Below are 5,000 nucleotides of genomic sequence, written 5' to 3'. Positions count from 1 at the left end.
GATTTCCACGCATACAGAGAATATTTTACGAAAGTTTGAAAGATGTACTCAAATTGTGAATTAAGAGTCACATTTAGGGGGTCTTTAGTGCCCCTGGTTGCTGTGCAGAATTGCGGAACTTAAGTATTGCCTTTTTGGGAATTTCCTATCATAGATGCATACAGTCCAGGCCTCAAACCTTTTGTACTCGAGATGTGAGACAAAGGTCGCTGGGCTCCTGGACTATATGTTAATGTTTATATACCTTGTGTCTTATATATAGAATTTGCTAGATTTGATGGTAGTAATTATATTAGAAAAAAACCTGACTGGCTGGACTGTTGTATAGGATTATCATACTTAATTACTGGTTAACAATTTATTAATTAATCCTTTTACACAAAATGTAACACTCGGGCCTCGGGAAAATGACTGGCCGGTATAAGTTCATCATCCTTAATTACTGGTTTATAATTCATTCATTAATCATTTTACACAAAATGTAACACTCGCGCCACAAACAAAATTCTCTGTACCAGTTCTTTTGCACCTACGCCAACACAACCCCAAAATACGGAGAACAACAGCGATAACAATAATAATGACGAATAGAAAAACAAAATATCGTGTTGATACTATGGAAGAAATCCCCACAATGCACAAACTAGATTTATTATAAGAGGAAAGTGAGACAACATAATGACGATGATAACATAACAATAGCAACATCGGTATCATGATGGTGTGAGTGATAACACTGATAGCAATAACGATACTGATGATAATGACAATTTAAGACAATGATAAGAGTGATGATGAGAGGAATAATAATAATCATAATAATAAGAATAATGACATAAATAATAGTAACATTTGGTAAAACCGTAATAATAATGATGATAGTGATGAGGATGATAATGATATTAATAATGATGACGATAATGATAATGGAATAAGAAAATTGTGACGATATAAAGATAAGAATTATGATAATAAAGTAATTATTATAATAATGATGATAATAATGATACCAATAGCATTAATGATAATGATAATAATGATAATATTGACAACAATAATTATAACTAATAATAATGATAATAATAATGGAAATAATATTATTAATAACAATGATAATGATCATAATGACGATAATAGTAATGATGATAATGTGAAAGATAATAATAATAAATGATAATAATATGAAAGATAATAATAATAATGATAATGTGAAAGATAATAATAATAATAATGATAATAATAATAATTATAATAACAATAATAATAATAATAATAAAATTATGAAAGTAACAATAATAATAGCAATAATAATGATAATAATGAGGGTATTGACAAAACTAATGAAAATAAAAATATTGAAAGCAGAATAGTACTAAGTCTGGTCTAATAAAACTTTTATTTTCTTTTTTTATGACAACTAATATACTTTTCCAGTAATGTTACGACAAAGAAACGGATAAAAACAAAAAAGAAGATTTTAACAGTAAAAAAAAGAAAAAACGGTATTATCAAAAAAAAAAAAAAAAAAAAACTATTTGAATATGCTAAGTACAGTGCAGCGCAGAAATTCTCTCAAAAAAGAGCAAGTTCACCTTTGACCTTATGAGACAGGATAAAGGCATTTGCATTTGGCAGCCGCTATTCTTTATCTGTTAATAAATTCTTTTATACCGTCCAGTCATCTTTGAAATTATGCTTATATTGCGGTTGTATCATTTCCTTTAATATATATATATATATATATATATATATATATATATATATATATATATATATATATATATGTATATATATGTATATATATATATATATATATATATATATATATATATATATATATATATATATATATATATATATATATATATATGTGCATGTACGCACACAGACACACACACATACACACACACACACATACACACACACACACACACTCACACACACACACACACACACACACACACACACACACACACATATATATATATATATATATATATATATATATACATATGTGTATATATATATATATATATATATATATATATAATGTATATATATATATATTCATATATATATATAATGTATAAATAAATATATATATATATATATTTATATATATATATGCATGTTGTAATTGCTGTATGTGTATGTATGTGCCTAAGACTTCTGTAATATATGGATGTCAATACATATCTTCTTGTCATCCTAATGTGCGTATATACATTGCCTTTTGATCCCAAATTTCTGCTATTGCCAGTATCATTCCCTTTTCTGTATTGTCAACATCGCTCTGCCGCTGCAATTGACAGCAACACTCACAGTGCATGTGTACCAATAACGCTTGCTTGTTTATATCGAGTCTCTTTCCTACTCTATTTGTAAACAAACCATCACTTCCGCTGCCCTATGATGTTTCCTTTCAGTCCTCAGTTTGTGCAAAATGAACACTCCATTTTTGTCTACATATTCTTGAATCGCTGTGTAAAGTACATGCTTACATTTCCAGATGTAATTTTCTTCTCGGATTTTTTGCAAGGCCTTAAAGTTGTGTGGTTTTGTTCCTGGCCCTTCAGTTTCGTTCCAGCTCACAGCATTTGCCTGCCAAGTGCGTGTATTCTTCAATGTTACAACGTGAATTTACGAGGCTACAAAGAAACGTCTTTTATCTGCTATGTTTTAAAACAATGCAAAAGTCTGTGGGGATACAGATAAATGGAAATGACTGTCAAACGAAAAAAAAATGAAAACCCATTGCCACTAGTTTTCACTTTGGTGCCGGAACAATACTCTCAAAGTGTAAAAATAAAAGGCGATATGCATCTACATGTATCTTACAATTTGTCTGTCTGTACATGACATTTGGTTCTCTATCTAGCTAGCTATTTCAATTTGCCTATCTGTCTATTAATCTATCTCTCTCTACTATCGAGTTTTCATGTTTGTGTGCGCGCGTTTGTTCGTACACATACACACACATACACACATGTACATATAAGTAAATCTATATCTATATCTATATATTTATATGTACACACACACATGTGTGTGTGTGTGTGTGTGTGTGGGTTTGTATAATATAATATATATATATATATATATATATATATATATATATATATATATATATATATATATATATATATATATATAGTATATACACGTACACAAACATATGTGCGTGTGTCTTACGGGACTAATGAGTTTGTATGGGCTATTTTATGTGTGCACACGCGCGTGTGTGTATGTGTCCGTATATATGTGTGTGTGTGCTTATGTGTATGTGTGTTTGTGAGTGCGTTTATGTGTGTGTTCATTCATACAATATTTCATACACACACCAAGATCACTCATATCCCAAATCATCTATCAAAGGCATAATGATAATAATAATAATAAAGTAGTTCTTTTACACAGTGAAAAAAAAAATAAAAAAAATCAGTCGTTGGTCCGAATATTTGATGTGAAAATTAGCAAATGTGAATGTGAAAGCGATTAAAATTGTTCATTATTTGCGAACGCTCTAATTCATTGCCCACACAAAATTCACTCTAATTCATTGCCCACACAAAATTTACAAGCTTGGCCATTGTTAACGTGGGCGTGTGGGTGTTTCCTTGCATCAGACTTACAAATCCTTCTACATGTATAAGTGTCCAATCGACTAAGGTTTTCATGATTTTAAATTTTTTCAATTCATTCAAATCCCACTTTTTCATGATTCCTTTCTGTTCCCAAGTTTCTTGTTTTACTTGTTTTATTGTTTTGTTTTATTTATTGTTATGTTTTATTGTTTTGGTGATTGTTGTTTCATTACATTTTCTTGACGAGATTTTAAAAACGGTCAGACTTGTGGATCCTAAATATTTTGTTAAATACGCATCCCTTCTGGATTTAGTAGTATTTCTGTCTAGATCTTTAACTGTGTTGTCATATAACATAAGACTAACAATTAGGATGATTACGTTCATTAATCAAAAATATATGATATAGTAATTACTTATTAATTACTCATGCATAATGTCATTTTAATTGCCAATATGTCATTAATACTTTTGTTTATATTTTATAATATTCTACACTAACACTAATCATAACATTTCCCATTAGTATCTTCATAATTTTATAGATTTTATCAACAGAAACACTATTATTATCACAAGACAATCATTCAAATTATCTTTATTAGAGAAGTAAACGGTAGTAATAATACTGATATATGGAATAGCACGCATCACAATATCAGTCCGATATTGACTTTTAATTTTCTTAAAGTCAAGTACAAACAAGCTACTGATGAAAAAATAACACCGTAATTGCAGTGCCTACTAAGCCCTATTTATAGTGCCGTTTCTGGAGGCCTTTAGAGCAGATGTATTCGTTGAGTGGCTCCAGTCTAAGTGGTGGTTCAGTTACTTCCAAAATCTGTTTAAGTGTTATTTTGAGTGTTTCGTGCATAAAAAGTCGATTGCTATAAGCTAATTGGTTCAAGAATTGATATTGTTCCCTATGGCATGACTGCGGGTAATATGCTGTATCGGGGTACAACCTTGATAATTTACAAGAGAAAAGCTTCATATAATATCATCTATATAATGTTATTAGTAAGTGAAGCTAAAAACGCGATATGCATTTGAGTTACAGTTATTGGTTAAATTCCACTTTGTTCCTCTCTCTCGATATACATATACATTTAAATGTATATATATATATATATATATATATATATATATATATATATATATATATATATATGTGTGTGTGTGTGTGTGTGTGTGTGTGTGTGTGTGTGTGTGTGTGTGTGTGTGTTTAGGATTTTTTAATGCAGCTACCAAAGTCTGATTCACATTTTCATATATAAACTAAAAATATATCCTTACTCAATTACTGTTGCCAATATGCCTGAGAAATTTTCCAAATATGCACACACACACACACACACACACACACACACACACACAGAGAGAGAGAGAGAGAGAGAGAGAGAGAGAGAGAGAGAG

This window comes from Penaeus vannamei, chromosome 20 (assembly GCF_042767895.1).
Source record: "Penaeus vannamei isolate JL-2024 chromosome 20, ASM4276789v1, whole genome shotgun sequence".
Taxonomy (NCBI): Eukaryota; Metazoa; Arthropoda; class Malacostraca; order Decapoda; family Penaeidae; genus Penaeus; species Penaeus vannamei.
The sequence above is the reverse complement of the archived record's forward strand: the minus strand, read 5'-3'. Positions refer to the sequence as shown.